The sequence below is a fragment of the Stenella coeruleoalba genome, assembly GCF_951394435.1.
Source record: "Stenella coeruleoalba genome assembly, chromosome: 20".
Taxonomy (NCBI): Eukaryota; Metazoa; Chordata; class Mammalia; order Artiodactyla; family Delphinidae; genus Stenella; species Stenella coeruleoalba.
This window is the reverse complement of record NC_137166.1, coordinates 32,004,088-32,022,467: the sequence shown is the minus strand read 5'-3', so window position 1 is coordinate 32,022,467 and position 18,380 is coordinate 32,004,088. Positions and strand designations below refer to the sequence as shown.

At 37.4% G+C, this 18,380-nt stretch overlaps 1 long non-coding RNA gene across 1 annotated transcript in view; it reads right to left on the bottom strand.

Moving 5' to 3' along the window:
- The window catches only part of LOC307178367, a 485,088-nt gene that overhangs the window by 281,788 nt on the left and 184,920 nt on the right, over nt 1-18,380 (bottom strand). The window contains exon 3 of the long non-coding RNA XR_013825184.1: nt 2,011-2,117. This is a non-coding gene — a long non-coding RNA (uncharacterized lncRNA). The remainder of the gene's footprint in view (nt 1-2,010; nt 2,118-18,380) is intronic.

Sequence of the window (18,380 nt, the reverse complement as noted above, 5' to 3'; positions counted from 1 at the left end):
TCACAAATCTTAAAACCCACTTATTCTTCATGATCATTTTTTTGTTTGTTTCAAGGACTAAGGAAATAAGCTATCGAGACACCAACATTTTAGGCAGATCTACAATGTACAGCACCGTGCCTACTTAATAAATTCACCTTTGGTGACTCACTTTGGAAGATATTCAGAAACCAAGATAGAGCCTGTATTGGGCCATCCAACTGAGAAGATTTCCCTTCCTGCCATGCATTTCCTTATCACATCTGAGTAATGCAAACATTCTCCTTAGATCACAGTGCTAAGTTTACCTTTAAGACTTAGTCTCCAGAGAGTTATGGTTTCACCTTCACTGTCTTAGAGGCCCAAATATTTTTGGGTGATGAGAGTAAAGTGTCTGAAGGCTCTCACATACTATGTTTTTAATTTTCCTTTTCATAGAATGAAAGGGCATTATTGTTTCTTTTTGACTAGCAATAATAATTTTGGATTACTAAAAGAGTCTATGGAGTGTCCAAAACAATGAATTTAACATTTTTAAAAAGACCATATCAAAAGTGTTACTTTTCATTATAAGCCTTGTAAATCTATTTAACTTTTGAAACTATGTCATTGAATTATTTGACTAAGTAAAACCTAAGAGGAGAGAAGGGAAGAGAGAGAGAGCAGAAAGAAAGTTAGGCATCTAAGTATTGTCTTATAAGTTTAAGAATAATCACCAAAAGACCTGAGATACAAACCATAAATCAAAGCTTCCAAACTAAGAGAGGAAATCAAAGGGAATAAACAAAATCCTATCCAATCTACAAGAAGTATGAAAAGAAAAGAAAAAAAAAAGCTAAGAAAAATCATGGCCAACTGAAAACCAAAGACAGTAGAAATAAGTTGGTTTTTTTTAAAGTGCAATGATATTAATTCAAGGAAATGTCAGATTGGATAAATAATGAAAACCCAACTGTTTTCTGCTTAGGGACATTGAACTAAGAGAAAATGTTTTGGAAGGTTAAGAAGAAAGAGATGGTGAAAGAAAAACAATTATAAACAACATCAAAATCTGGTATAGTGACATTATTATTATAATAAAATAGCATTTAAAGCAAGCGATACTAATAAAGCTAAACAAGGATATGCCTAATAAGATAACCATAAAGAAACAACTATTGCATAAAGAGAAATAACCAAGAAGATATTAAAATCATATGCATCAAACAAATGCAGCTTAAAAACATAAAGCAAAAAAGGGTTTAATTTCATACAGTGGGAGATTTTAACACACTTTGTTTATAAACTAATAGACCAAAATTACCAAAATCAAGGATAAAGGAGATATGAATAACAGAGTAAGATTTATTATTAGTGGCATAGTTCCCACTTCAAGTGATTCTCTTTAGAAGGTCACCTCTGTTTATTTATAGAGATCTGTCTATATATCTAGAGAGGAAAAAGAAAAACTTTTCAAGTACTCTTGGAACAAGGAATAAACATATTCTATAGTTAAAATGTATTTCCCTTAACCCATGGTTTATTTAGGGTGAGCATTTTAGTTTCATGTATGTGTAATATATATTATGAACATTGCATACTCATATTATTATACACATTATACATACATGTAACGAAATGCCCACCTAAATAAACCATGGGTTAAGGAAATTAGATTGTAATTCTAGAATATTTAGAACAAATGACAATTATAAACAATATATATAAAAATCTTACAGGAGGGGCTTCCCTGGTGGCGCAGTGGTTGAGAATCTGCCTGCCAATGCAGGGGACACGGGTTCGAGCCCTGGTCTGGGAAGATCCCACATGCCACAGAGCAACTAGGCCCGTGAGCCACAATTACTGAGCCTGCATGTCTGGAGCCTGTGCTCCCCAACAAGAGAGGCCGCAATAGTGAGAGGCCCACGCACCGCGATGAAGAATGGCCCCCGCTTGCTCCAACTAGAGAAAGCCCTCGCACAGAAACAAAGACCCAACACAGCCATAAATAAATAAATAAATAAATAAATAATTTTTTTAAAAAAAACTTACCAGGAATTCCCCAGCGGTCCAGTGATTAGGACTCAGCACTTTCACTGCTGAGGCCCCGGTTCAATCCCTGGTCGGGGAACTAAGATACTGCAAGCCACGTGGTACAGCTAAAAAAAAAAAAAAAAAAAATCAGTCACTTACGGGAGACATATAACACATATATCCAGCAATGGACTTATAAAAAGAATATATAAAGAACTATAAATCAGAAAGAAAACAACAGAATAGACAAAAGGGCAAAACACTTCAACAGACACTTCACAAAATATGATATTTAAACGGTCATGACAATTATGAAAACACGTTCGATTTCGTCATAAAAATACAATTAAAACCAAAATTACATAACACCACACACCCAGAATTCCTAAAAGGGAAAAGACAGAAAATAACAACTGTTGGCAAGAATTGACTTAAATTCTTTTACACTGCTGGTGAGAAAGTTAATTGATACAACTTTGGAAACTATATGACACTACTGACTAAAATTAAATATTTGACAACTCTGTAACCAAGTAATTCTCCCCCCCAGGTAATACAAAACAGAAATGCATACACGTGTTCATTAAAAGAGATATACAGAATATTTACGGCAACTATTAACCAAAAACTGGAAACTAACCAAATGCCTGTCAACAGGAGAATGGATAAAAAATGGAATCCTAGACAACAACAGGAGTGAATAATTTTCAACACCACGTAAAACATGAATCTCACAAGCAAAATGTTTAACAGAAGAAGCCAGTTGCATAAGACAACATGACCTATGATCCCATTTACCTAAAGCTAAATAACAAGCCAAACTAATCAATGCTTTTAGAAGTCAGGATACTAACTATTCTTGAGTGGGCAGTGACTAGAAAGGTGTTAAAGGGGGCTTCTAGAGTGTAAGAAATACACTCATGTGTATTCTGGGTACTTGTTACCCAGGTATGTTAAATTACTGAATATTCATAGAGCATTGTACTTATTATCTGTACATTTTTTTCTTTATTCATATTGCACATCTGCAAAAGTTTATTTTTAAAATTGTGGGATACAGCTAAAACACTACTTAGAGACAGAAGTATGGCTTTTAAATGCATGTATCAAAAAATAAGAAAAAATGTAATTAAATTGTACCCCCTCCCCAAGGAATATGTTCAAGTCCTAATCCCTGGTACCTGTAAATGTGGCCTTATTTGGAAATAAGGTCTTTGCAAGATGTAATCAAGTTAAGATGTGGTCTTACTGGAGTAGGGTAGGTCCTAAATCCATTATGACTGGTGTCCTTACCACAGAATAAGAGACAGATATAGGAAGAAGGCCATGTGAAGGCAGAGATTGGAGTGATGCTATCACAGACCAAGGAACAGCCAGGGCTAGCAGAAGCTGGAAGAAGCTGGAAAAATTAGTCTTTTCCTAGAGGTTTCATAGAGAACATGATCCTTGATCTTAAACTTCTAGCCTCAAGAACAGGGAGATAATAAATTTCTATGCTTTTAAGCCAGCCAGTTTGTGGTACTTTATTACAGCAGTCCTATGTAACTAATACAGTAATGAATTCACTAACTGAAGCTAGAAAGGTAACTAAAAATAAATTCAAAGGACGTATGAGTTAAAAATAATACAATAATAAAATAAAGTCAATAAATAACAAAATAAATAATAATAAAATTAGTACTAAGTAATAAATGAGAGAAGAACAATCAAACAAAAGGAATAGAAACCAATAACAAAAAAGCTGAATCTGTTGGGGAGGGGATACAAATTTTAAAACAACTTATAAACTAATTAAGAAAAGAGAAAAGCCACTCACAACAATATTAGGGATAAAAAACTACCAAACAACAGATAAAATAGATTTTTAAATACTTTAAAATATTTTTAATTTTTATTTTATAATAATTTCAGAAGTTTTTAAAATTTGAAAAATTATGCAGGGTTCTGGTATAACCCTCATCCAAGTTTCCTTAAATGTTAATATCTTTTCCAATGTTAACACAGTGTTTTTTTATCTAGACCTTTATCTAGACCACAATCTAATTCAAACTCATAATGCTGCACTTAGTTGTCATTATCTCTTTAGTACTTCCATTCTCAGTTCCACAGTGTCCTTTCTCTTTTAAGACTGTGATACTTTAAAGAGTTATTTTGTAGAATATTCCTTAATTGGTGTTTACCTTATGCATTCTCACAATTAAACTCAGGTTATGCATTTTTTGGCAACAAAACTACAGAAGTGATGTTGTGTCCTTAACAGTGCAACATAACAGCAATACATAATATCAGTATGTCTCATACTGGACATGTTAACTATAATCGCGGGGTTAAGAGAGTTAAGATAGTTTCTCCACTGTAAAGTTACCTTTTTCCCTTTGTAATTAATGAATATCTTATGGGGAAATACCTGGAGGCAATACAGATACGCTGCTTAGCATAATAATTTCTCCCACTAATTTCAACATCTATTGATGATTCTTGTCTGCAACAATTGTTACTATGATGTTTGTAAAACGATGATTCTCTATATCATAATTCATTCTAGCTTTATTAATTGAAATTATCCTTAAGGAAAAGCTATCCTTTCTCCACTTATTTATTTAAACAATTATTCAATTATTTGTTCCTATCAGTATGGACTCATGGGTATTTGCTTTATTCTATGGATTATCCCCCAATATTATCTATTATTGTTTATATTGTTCATCTAATTATCCAAGATATGGCCATTTGGAGCTCTTGGATGAGTTTCTGTGTATTTTCAACATGACATTATGTTTCAGAACTTCCTTTCTTTAGGACATCACAAGATGTTTTAGGTTCATCTTATATTTTACTGACCTTAACTTGGGAATCAGCATTTCTCCAAGAAGGCCCAACTACTTTTATTGGAAAACAGATTTAGTAACAAAGATGCTAAAACTAATAAATACCATGATCCACTTTATAACAGTATTTTTTAACTTAGATGAAATCTATAATATTTTGGGGGGTAAGGTAATCAAAAATAACTTGAGAAGATATCTAAACAAACTAGTCATAATTAAATATCAATAATTTTAATCTAATAGGAAAAAGAGATCTCTCCCTTATAAAGACACCATGCCCAGACACTTTACACTAATTTTTTCATGAACAACAAAAGAATAATTCCTGCATTTTACCGTTTTATAGTTTCAGAGACTAGCAATAAGAAGGTAAATCTTCCTTAATCATTCTTTTTCTTTCCATTAATTTATTATTAACAGATTTATTAAAATATAATTCATATACCATATAATTCACTCATTTAAAGCATATGATTCAACAGCATTTCATTTATTCACAGTTGTGCAGCCATCTTACCACAATCAATTTTAGGATACTTTCATCACCCCCAAAGAACTCCATACTCTTTAGCAGTATCTATTTTCTGCTTCTACGGATCTGCCTATTCTGGACATTTCATATAAACGGAATCATAAAATATGTGCTCCTCTGTAACTGGCTACTTTCACTTAGCGCAGTATTCTTAAGATTCATCATGTTGTAGCATGCATAAGCATTTTATTCCTTTTTATTGTCAAATAATACTGCATTGTATGGATATACCATTAGTTAATGGACATTTGGGCTGTTTTTACTTTGGGGTTATTATAAATAATTTTCTTATAAGCATTTCTGTATAAGTGTACATTTGGTGTTAACATATGTTTTCATTTATCTTGAATATAAACAGGAGTTTAATTGCTGGTCACATGGTGCTCACTGTTTAACTTTTTGAGGAACTTCCAGATGGTCTTCCAGTGTGGCTGCACCATTTTGCATTCCTACCAACAGTGTATGATGGTTCCAATTTCTCCACATTCTTGCCAGCAACTATTATTATCTGTCTTTTTTATTATGTCCATCCTAGTAAGTGTGAAGTGGTATCTCACTGTGGCTTTAATTTGCATCTCCGCACAGCTAATGATGTCAAAGCTTATTTTCATGTGCTTACTGGCAATTTTTATACCTTTTATGGAAAAATGTCTATCCAGATCCTTTGCCCATTTTTCAATTAGGTTATGTGTCTTTTTACTATTGAGTTGTAGGATTCTGTATATAGTCTAAATAGAAGCCCCTTACCATATATGGGATTTGCAGGTATTTTCTCCCATTTTGTGGGCTGTCTTCCATATCCTTGTGGATCTTCAGCATAGGGTGTTTTACCTATTCTTTCAAGTAGGATATGGATGCTTCCACATCCATATTTCACATTACTGTTGAAATGTCTATTTCTGACTTTCATTCTGTCAGCTTTTATGGGGCTCTATTTTTAGGGCATGTATGTTTATAATTGTTACATTTTCCCAAAGGACGGACCCTTTTACCATTATAAGATGTCCCTTGTTTTCTCTAGTAACGTTGTTTTGAAAATATTTTATCTTAACTATTGTAGTCACTCTAGCTTTCTTATGGTTGCTATTTGCATGATACATTTTTTATCCATTCTTTTTCTTTCAATCTATTTGTATCACTGAATCTAAAGTGTCTCCTGTAGACAGCATATAATAGGATATTATTTTTCTTTCTCCACTCTAACAATCTTTGCTTCGTGATTGGATTGTTTAATCCACTCGTATTTAATGTATTTATACAGTCTGCCATCTTACTTTTGGTTTCTGTATGTCTCATGTCTTTTTCCTTTCTCTTTCTCTTTTACTGCTTTCTTTTGCATGAAGTGAATATTTTCCAATGTAACAATTTAATTGCTTTAATGATTTTTTCCCTATATTTTGGAGATATTTTCATACTCATTTCTCTAGGGCTTTATTTCTGAAAATAGTTTTGCTGGATATAAAATTCATCATTGATAGTTTGTATGTTTTTTTAATCACAGCTTGTTGAATATGTCATCCCACTGACTTCTGGCCTTCATGCTCTCTGATGAGGAGTCAACTTTAGTCTTACTGGAGTCCCCTTGTATATGATGAGTCATTATTCTCTGCTGATTTCAATATTATCTCTTGATATTTGACTTTCAGCATTTATACTATGATGTGTCTGTGTGTGGATCTCTTTGCATTTACTCTACGTACAGTGTGTTGTGCTTCTTAGATGTGTAATTTTTCATCAGACTGGGAAAACTTTCAGCCATTATTTCTTCAAGTATTTTTCCAACCCTTTGTCTCCTTTCCTCTGGTACCCCTATGTACATGTTGGTGTGCTTAATGATATCCCACATTCGACGCTCTGATTATTTTTCTTCATCGTTTCCCCTCTATGTTCTTCAGATTGAATAATCTCTATTGATCTATGTTCACGTTCACTGATCCTTTCTTCTGCCAGTTCAAGTCTACTATTAAGCCCATCAGTGAGTTTTTCATTTCAGTTATTATACTTTTAAACTATAATTAATCCTTGAACAATGAGGGGATTAGGGACACTGACCCTCCATGCAGTCAAAAATCGGTGTATAACTTTACAGTTGCCCCCCCCATATCTGTGGTTCCACAGCCACAGATTCAACCAACCACATATCGTGTAGTACTATAGTATGTATTTATTGAAAAAAATGTGCATATAAGTGTACCCATGTTGTGCAAGGGTCAACTGTACAGAATATTTTGTTCTTTTTTATAATTTCTATCAATATTCTCTATTTTATGCTACATTGTCATCATACTTTACTTCTTTAACCATGGTTTCCTTTAGTTCTTTGAATATGTTTAGAATGGCTACTTTGAAGGGTTTGTGTTACATCCAATGTTTGGTTCCTTTCACACACAGTTTCTGTTGTCTGGTTTTTTTTTTCCAGCTTATGTATCATATTTCCCCGTATCTTTGTATGTCTCATCTTTTGTGCTGTGGGGTGATAGAACATTTTAGATATATATTGTAACAACTCTGGATACTGGTGCCCTACCTCTGAGGACTCTTGTTGTTGTCTGTTCACTTTGTCAGTGAATGGCTGGACTATTCTAAGTCTATTCCCCACCGTTGTCCCTATGGTATGTAGCCTTTGGTGTTGTTCCTCTGGAGGCACAGCTTTGGGTATGCCCACAATCACCCTGGGATGACAGTGGTTTGAGCAGGACTCCCTTTGATCGTGTCTTTCCATGGTCACACCCAGCTGTTAGGCTCCATTAATCAACAGATAGTTGCTGTATATTGTTTTTGACAATGGCCTGGAGCATAAATGGTTCCACAGTCTGCTCCAATTAAATTTGGATCCCTCTGCATGGGTAGTTTTTGAGGCCAGTGTTTGAGGTTTGTTCTGACCAAGGGAGAGCTCTTAGATATCTCTTTCCCTGATTCTCTTTGGTAAATTAACTGGCTTAGTATTTAGCGTGTTGCTTTTACCTCCAAGACCTTCATTGTCTTTGAGAGCACGTTCAGGTTTGAACTTCCCCCACACTGTTTCAGATAAAGTCATTTCCTTTGGGTAGAGCTTTAAAGTTCTCAGTCATGAAGGCCTACCTCTCCCCTTGGACAAAATTTCTGAGTCACCAGCTCCAGAACTGGAAACAAGGACAGAGGCCTGCTTCTCTCTGAATAAGAACTCTCTTTGCTTTAAGAGCAGCATACTAGGTAGGGCAGTATCCTACATTCTTATTTGCTTGTTCTTCCTGGTACAGAACCTCCACTCTATGGATTAGCTAGAGTAAGGATGACAGTGGACCAAGGATTTCCAGCATTCCACAACTGAAGTAGAGCCTCCACCCTATTAGTAGTGACTGGGTGAAAGAAGGGAACCCCCAACCTTCAACCACATTCACCTGGAGTTTAGCCTCTGAAACTGTAGCTGGGAAAGACAGGAAATGCTAGTAGCCTGCCCTTCCCAGGAAGATAACTTAGATCTCAATTTACAACTTATGGGATAAGGAATCCTATGTTCTTGGCTGTATCTGCCTTGAGTATGGTTTCAATCACACTGAGCTGAGAAGGGAACAGGTCATGATTCAAATGTCACAGATTCCCAATGCTCTTACCAAGTTTTAGTAGATTTTCTGGAATATTTCTCTATTTACTATATGCCCTTAGGAAAATTTCTGGAGACTTTAAATGGTTGTTTTTTAAAATAAATTTCCACAGTTATGTTTTGCTGAAGAGCAGGTTCATGGAACTAATCACATTGACATTCCAACAGTGGAACTCCACTAGCTCACTTGTATAAGCTACTAAAACCATATGCATAAGCAAGCAAGGTCAATCAGGAAAAGTAAATTATAGACCAATCTTAAGTAAAAGTTCCAATAAATTATTAATAAAATGAAATTGGCAGTTTATTTGTTAAAAATCATAATCTTACTTGGACGTGATACATTATGCTAGGAATTCAAGGATGGTCCAAGATCATACCTATTCATCTTAAAAGATAAAAGCAAGTTGCAGAATAATACATGCCATACGGTCCCTTTCATATACATTTGAAAAGTATAAAAAATTCTATGTGTTTTAGTGAATGTGGTATACATGTAGCAATGTAGTAGAAGAAATGGACTGGGAAGGAAGAAAAGAGAATGTGATAGTAGAAGTGGACATAGGAGATTTCAAGTTGATCTGATGGATGTTTATTAAAGTATAAAGAATATTATTCTCTATTTTTGTATGTTAAAATATAGATAGATAGGTAGGTAGATAGATAGAAAGAACAACTAACCCAAAATGCAACTCAACATGCTCCTATATTTGCAGAATCTAGTCACAGTATCAAATATAGGGCATACATGTTGAAAAATCCAGGAAGGTTTGTATTACGCATTTTACAAACTTTTAAGACAAAAAATTATTTTTCTGTCTGCTTACACACCATATAACTTTGAGCAAGATTTTTTTCTTTTTGGACCTCAATTCCCACATATGTAAAACATGGCTAAGAAACCTACCTCCCAAAATTTTTATGATAACTAAAGGATTTCACATATGTGCAGTGCTTCATCCAACTTCCCAATTTATAGTAGATGTTCAGTAAATCCAAACCTTGCCTTTGGGCCCTTCCCCTGCACATGTGCAGAAAACACTACTGATGAGTCCTCCTGGGTAAACAAGGTTAGAGCCAAAAAGTCAGACTCACACCACAGTTCCTAGTACAAGCAGAATATGACCTCTGGCATTTTGACTGCCCTACCCCCTGGACCATTTTCTCCTTGAACCATTTGCCTCCTCAATGGAAGGCAGGTTCGGAGCCCCATAGCCTTGAGTTAAGTTCTCAGCTCTGCCACTTATAAGCTATGTGACCTTGAGCAAATCATTTAACTTCTCTGTGCCTCAGTCTCCTAATCTATAAAATGTGGTTAATAATCCCTACCTTTACGAATTATTGTGAGAATCGCAGATCACATATACTAGCACCTGGCACATAGGAGATACTCAATATATTAGAATCACTATTATTATTACCATGGTTATTGTTCCTATTACTATTACTATTACAAAAGCACCTTCCATATACATATTAAAAAATCAACACTGATGTATATATTCTAATCAGCACTATATCATCCCCATTAAAAGACCATTTATAAAATGTGGCCACAACACTGGTTACCATCACAAAGATACAAACTGAGTTTTCAAATGGGCATACAACATTAATCTCTCCTTAATGGATACTTCCTCCTTCCAGCTTCAGTTCCACTCTACAATAGAACAATTTAACGTCCTATGGCTAGTGGATCTTAATAAACACAGAGCTTTTACTGGGTCCTGCTGCCTAAACTCAACTCCAAAGGTGGAATGTTACTCAAGTCAGAGTTATCGACAGAAGAGAGATTTATTTCAGATTGTCTCACAAAACAGCAACAAGGCTTGGCTCTAGACCTGTCTCAACTTTGCTCCAATTGCCCTCTGAATTACTGAAGGAACTAATTAACTCAGCAATTTCTTAGTGATAATTACTATCTTTTCTTAGGCAACAGACCTGATCCCCAAGCCCAGATTTGCTAGGAAACCTAAAAGACATAGCAAAATAGTCACATCGAAGCCCAAAACTCTACCTAAACATCCTGTCAATTAAAATCTTTTATCCCACAGAAGGGACACATGGCAATTTTAAACAAGAATTAACCTTTTCATTCTTATTTTCCTTTTGAAGCTTAAGGTTAGAACGTACAGAAACTGAGAAAGGAGACACTCAGGAACCATCGCTTTGGGGTCATGGAAAGCTTTAAAACACCCCCAGAAACACACAGATAAATCTTTTGATTAAATACTTCCAATTCTTTAGAGGCATTTTTAGTAAACACAAATGTTTATCCCAATGTGCTTTCAGTGCTGTCAGTACAAGCCTGGCATGTTTATAATGCAGTTTGCATCAAGCTCAAGTCCAAAATCTGGGCAGTTTTCAGAGAAGGCACCCAGAAACCGTATTGTCTGCATTACACACAATCCTCGAAGCAAGATCAGTAGCTGCAGTTCACCAATGAAGCTCCAAAGCCCAGCAAGGAGTCTTGTTTGACACAGTTTAGCGAGAATGATGTGCTCCTTTGCCGAACCCAAAGGGCGGTATTCTCAGGTTAACAAAGATGATAATGAAGTAGAAGCCTTCGGGCCAGAGAATACCACCTGGGAACCATTCTTACTGGCAAGGGGTTGTGTGCAAATACAATATTCAAGAGGAGAAAAATCACAATGGAGTTACTGAATACACCAGAGTATATACCAGTAGAGGAAAAGTGTTCACAACAGAGCATCAGCCTAGGGAGGGGCCCATCTACCCCCTCCATTCCCATCTGCCAGCCCATCTGGAGACCACCAGGTCTTATACAGACTGAGGTCCTGGGGGCTCTTGGTTCTACCACCAGGAAGGCAAGACCTGTGGGGTTCTTCTTGAAAAAAAAAAAGAACCAGATAAGGACCATGATGAATTTATCAGACACAACAAGGGGGATTATGTACAAGGGGTCACTTGTTAACCACTGGGTATGTATACAGATGATCTGGAAACCTTAAACAAGGCTAGTCTCTGACAACAACATCACTGTAACCAGAGGACGAGTTAAATCCTTCTGAGAGGTGCCAGCACAAATTTAACCACAGTCGGAAGTGATCTTTAAGTAGGAAGACACTTTAAGTAGGCAGATGTTAAGCTGGAATACCCTAACCAATATTATGGGTAAACTAACTAATGATTAAATAGGCACCTAACTTAAACACAGACATAATACTACTATTAGTAATAATAGAAGGAAACCACCATTTCTTGATTGTCTACTACATGCCAAACATCACTAGGTGTATTATTTCACTGATTCTCCAATGGACCAAAGGATGGGTAATATTTATACCCATTTTACTGATGAGAACTTAAGCTCTTAGAACTTAAGCTCTCAGCAGCATCAGATTCACCTAGGGACTTGCTATAAATGCAAATTATCAGGCCCAACACCAGACCTCACGCATCAGAAACTCTGGGGCTGGGACCCAGAAATCAGTTTTAACAAGCCCTTCACGTGATACTGATGCATGCCAAAATTTGAGAATCTCTGCCCTGGAGCAAAGGTTCTCAGCCTTGGCTGCACACTGAAATCTGAACAGTTTCTAAAACTACTGATGCTTGCGTCTCATCCCTATATATCTGATTTAATTGATCTGGGTGCAACCTGGGTATAGGACTTTTTTTTTTCTTAATAGATCTTTATTGGAGTATAATTGCTTCACAATACCATGTTAGTTTCTGTTGCACAACAAAGCGAATCAGTCATATGCATACACATGTCCCCATATCCCCTCCCTCTTGAGCCCCCCTCCCATCCTCCCTATCCCACCCCTCTAGGTCATAGCAAAGCACCCATCTGATCTCCCTGTGCTATGCTGCTGCTTCCCACGAGCCAACTATTTTACATTCAGTAGTGTATATGAATGGATAAAGAGGATGTAGTACATATATACAATGGAATATTACTCAGCCATAAAAAGAAACGAAATTGAGTTATTCGTAGTGAGGTGGATGGACCTAGAGTCTGTCGTACGGAGTGGGTATAGGACTTTTAACTCAGGGGACTTATATGTAATGTGCAGCCAAGAATAAAAGCTGCAGCACTGGAAACTAATTTTCCAAGTTCCCCCGAGATAATGAAAACAAGGGAGCCAAGATTCAAACTCAGGTCTAAGACAAATGTGTGCCCCATCTATACACCCTTGCTACTCAAAGCCTGGCCCAGAACCAGCTGCACCTCCATCACCTGGGAGCTTGCTAGGAATGCAGAATCTCAGCTCACACCCCAGACCTGTGGTATCAGAATCTACACGTTAACAAGATCCCTAGATGACAGGCATACGCAATAGAGTTTGACAGATGGGACATTATTCAACGCAAGTGAGTATCATTAGCTATCATACAGTCATCAGTGCCAACTTACTTGTCCCTGTCAGTATGGCAGATATTTTAAGATACTGACTGAGATTTCGCCTCCCATCCAATCCCTTTTTCCCACTTCTTTGTGTCCATTACTCTTCTGATTCCATTCATCAACAGGAATAGCTGGTTAGCGGGAGAAAGAGGAAGCTTACACAGCCTTGAACAAAAAGTGAATTGAACTTCTGAACATATGTTTTAAATGTATATTAGAGGAAAAAAAAGAATTATGTATTGCAGAAGTATATATACTATAAACATTTTAAACACACAAAAGAATACCTTACATTATTTAGGAATACATATGTTTATAGTTAAAGAACAACCCAAGTATGTGAACATGATAAATACCAAATTCTGAATAGTGGTTGCCTCTTCTGAAAAAGAGGGATGACAACCAGGGGGAGGGTCATAGGGAGATTTTATTTATTTTTTTTTTAAGTAACTACTAATATTCTATTTCTTAAGCTGGGAGGTAGGCTTATGGGTCCTTGTTATAGTATTCATAAATATTTCTGTATGTCCAAAGTATTTAGTAATTTTTTAAGAAGAAAAGAAAGGGGCTTCCCTGGTGGCGCAGTGGTTGAGAGTCTGCCTGCTAATGCAGGGGACACGGGTTCGTGCCCCGGTCCAGGAAGATCCCACATGCCGCAGAGCGGCTGGGCCCATGAGCCATGGCCGCTGAGCCTGCGCTCCGCAATGGGAAAGGCCACAACAGTGAGAGGCCCACGTGCCGGAAAAAAAAAAAAAGAAGAAGAAGAAAAGAAAAACCAATTCTCTCTTCTTCCACTGTTTGGGGCTGGGGATTCAAATTTTCAAGCTTAATATGAAACCACAATGGCTTATATTCAAATTACTGTGTTCCTGGAAGAAAAGTCCTCTTCCACATTTTGAATGCTTTATTAATTTCTACCTGCACATAGTAATATGAGGCAGATCCAACTGCATAGACCTATAGCAATACCCACCACCAGGGTGTGAAGTTTGGAAAGGTTAGTGAAATGTTAGAAAGAGTGAAGTCTAACTTTTGTCTTAGCAGTATTTTATAGGTTTCTACCTGGTCTATTAATGCCTCTGATCGGGAAATGAAATAGGATTGATGTCAAACTGATTCTGCTTGAAGTGCAGCTACACCAGTAAGAAAATGCTTATAAGTGCTTACTCCATGCCAAGCATTGTTCTAATCTTATTGGATCAGACGATGGATTAATGCTATTATGAATTTACAGTAATCCTATGAGGTAGGTACTATTATTACCCTATTTTATAGATTCAAGAAGGCCATATATTTCATCAAAATCACAAAGCTAGCAGAAGTCAGAGTCAAGATCCAAATCAGGTCATCTGTCTCCAGAGCTCATACTTAACCACTGCACTACAGTACCTTCTAGAAGTTATCAACATAGAGATTTCGACTCAATAAAAGAAAGATCTTGCTAATAATTGAAACTTCTCTCAATGGTAGGAACTGCCTTGTGGCTGAGAGCTCCATATCTCTAGAAAGATTCAAACAGGACTGAAAAGGAATCTCACTGGTTATAAGGTTATTGTAAGTCCTTGCAACTAAAGGATGATCCCTGGACCAGCAACATCACTAGGGTACTTATTAGAAATGCAGAATCTTGGGCCTTATCCCAGATCTACTGAAACAGAACCTTCATTTTAACAAGTTCCCCCAGGGGAGAAGCACTAATCTAGATCCATGTTTTGAATCATCAGCTCGAAGGTTCTTGTGTCCCATCCCAAACCCACTAAATCAGTATCTCTAATTTTTTTTAATCTGTTTTTAACAAATGCTCTCAATTGCTTTGGATGAGCAGTCAGATTTGGAAGACAATGGTCAGGTGACCTTTAAGAGGGCCCTCCATCTCTGAGACTGGGTGATTCTGGGTCACCCCTTTTCATCTTCCAGGTAGGGTCCAAGTCTGAGTGGGCAGAGGAGTGATTTCTAATCATCTACTGCTAACATGAGCATTATGCAAGAAGGAGGCCCTAACAAGGTTTGTATATCCCATCACTTGCAGGGCTTAGATCAGGAAGCCAAGGCCTTTACTTTATCAAACACCGCATCTGACAATGGAACACACATGCTTAAGATGCTCACTCTTCTGACAAGGCAGGGAAATGTAACCCTGATATAATGGACTCTCTATGACTTCATCTGGGTTCACAGGTGGACTATTCCGCCTGCTCCCTGAGGTGGAGAGATGCTACCCACAAACCACAGACACAAATGGACCTGCTGTTTCTCCTTCAGAATGTGAAGGGATGCGTCAATGTTTCACATGCTCACCCCATTAGGCTGAAACTAAAGGCTCTCTGTGGCCTGCCTCTTATTCCCAGACTAGACAGTCAATCCACACATCTTACTCCAAGTCAGATTAGACGCTTGCACTGGAAACTCCACTCCACTTTCAAGAAACAATAAGTAAGTCTGAAATGTTCTACTCCACATTTTTCCTATTCCTTTCTTTTTATAAATGAAATATTAAAATTTACTCAGAATTGTCGGTTGTTAGCATCTAGTCATATTTGCTTCAAGTATTCTTGAATGGAAAAAACTCATGCCATGTCTCCGAATCCAGACACCTCTCTTGCCTTGCCCCTCTCACCCAGACTCCTGCAACAGCCTCCCCTTCTTCTTCCTGCCCAGTTCTTGCCCCTTTTCATACACTCTCCATGAATCTGTTCACATCCTTCCACTGTTTCAATCAGTAGATATTAAATGCAATGGTATTAGATGCAACTAGAAATTTTAAACAGCCAGTTAATCCTGTGATTACTTGTTCGTCTGGCTCCCCTGCTAGACTGTACACTCCCAAGCAGGCCTGTGGCCCTCCTGTTCAGAGCCTCAGTACCAGGATCTAGGATAGAGTGAGACACACTGGGTGCTAAGTAAGTATTTTTTGAACTGATAAATGTGTGAGTAATTGAATGAATAAGTTAAAAAATGGATGAATGACCCAAGTGGAATTAGGAGGAGAAACCCATCGGGAAGTGAACCACCAAATATTTTCAAGAGCCAAGTAAGAATACTGAAAATACAATAGGACCATATTCTGAAGCCAGACCTCCTAGGTTTGAATATGGGCTCTTCCCCTTACCAGCTGTGTGATTTGGGGCAAGTTTCTTAAATTCATTTTGCCCCAATTTCCTCTTATAAAAAAGTGACAATAATAGTACTTTCCTCAGAGAGCTGCTATGAAAATTAAATGAGTTTATGTACGTACCTTGTACGTGGTTATCATTGTATATATATCTACTGTGTTATTTTACTATCTGTGCATCTATTCTGCTCTTATTTGTGGAGATAATGAGCACTGAGCCCATATCAAACTCTCCCAGATCAGCACTGCAATTTGAGGGATCACAGAGTATGTTGTCTGGCAAACTCGATCTGGGTCTTAAGGACAGAGCAACCTGGCGAATGCACACAATGCTGGTGCTTTGGCAGTTGGGAAAGAGAGAAGAAATGTTAGAGAAAAAAGGCAAGCCACATTAATAATTATGTGAAATCATACATGTGGATGAAAAGAAAATCTGCTCAGGGGCAATGACAAATGACCAAAAAGTCACATGAGTTTTGTTTGAGTTTTGTTCAGCTTTGTTAATGCTCTTTTAAGGCAATTCTGAGCTCCCCAAGATTCCAGGAATCTTACACAGCCCTGAGCCAGGCCCCCTGAGGTTTGCACTGGGCGGGATTCTGACACTGGGGGCGGTGGCCGCCTCTTCACCTATGGCACGCCTTTATCTTCACAGGAAAGGTTGGGCAACTGGGCCTCACATCACTCAATCCTGACTTCTTCATAGATTTCAGTTTCTGCCTAATGTGTTTTTCTGGGTCTAGATACCACAATAAATGTGAAGAAAGAGTGAGTGAAAAAGAGGTGCTTATTGGGAAAACTTAACTAGAGAATAAGTAGTTGTCAAGGGTCAGCCATCCCCTAACTAAAATGAATTAGAATCAATTCTCTAACTGGACTCAAATAAATTAGCAAAAATATCTCCACAGACACAGTGTCTCCCATCAGGAAATCATCTTAAGCAATGAAAAAAAGATTAATTTTATTGCCAAGGGAAATATCCTGAAATTCCAACACGACGACTATATTTTCACCAGGGGACACATTTTTTTCCCATTAGCTGAAGCTCTTCCAATACAGTATTCTGCTGTTGCCTTTGAAGGGAAAGGAATATATTCTCATTAAATTTCTGTTTACTTGGAATGTAAGATGTGGGCAGAGAGGAAGAATTTTTACTCAGGTGTTCACCATAAGAAAATCTCAGTCTTATTCCCCAACAGCCATTCCAAGCTCCCGTGGCCAATAATGCCTTTAGTTAAATCCATTCTTAGAAAATGGCTATGGAAACACATTAGCAGAGTAAGTGGTTGGCTGCCTCTCCACCATTTTGAAGGAACAATATAGAATCATGTTTGCCTCCCTAAATTGTTCCTACCTCTTTCATTCATGCAATGATATCTAGTAAATTTCTACTAGGTATTTCAAACAATAAAAGGTTTATCTACAAATAAAAGTTGCCTCCACTGGATGGTATAAGAGTCTTAGTGCCACTACTGGGTCAGGGAACTCTGCTATCTTATTTTGTTTTGTTCCTGTTTAGGTCATTTTAGGCTGTTTCCTTTGTTAAGGGCAGCACAGCCAGCCTTTGCCCCTACCACAGAGGACCGCAGCAGGGTCATATCTGAACAGAAGAAAATTCAACTGATTCTGAAGTGGTTGAACGGAATTTGTCCAGTAAAAGCTTCCCATTACTTATGGCAGGGAAACTACCCACTGTGGAAAAGTGGGAATGCAGGGTAAACAAAGAAAATGGTAGGATACTCAGCTCAGGTTCCTAGTCTTAAAGAAGTTACAGACTCTGGGGTACTTCTGAAGGCCTCCATGTGGGGAGAAACAGAGTCTAGAGTATCCGTGTGACTAATGCTTATCTGTGGGACAAATTCTCTCCCTGTTATCTTCACGGATCCTTGCAATAAACTTCCATCACTCTCAAGCATCTGACACAGGTTTGGTCCTTACGCCCAAGGAACCTGCTTGGCTGGCAC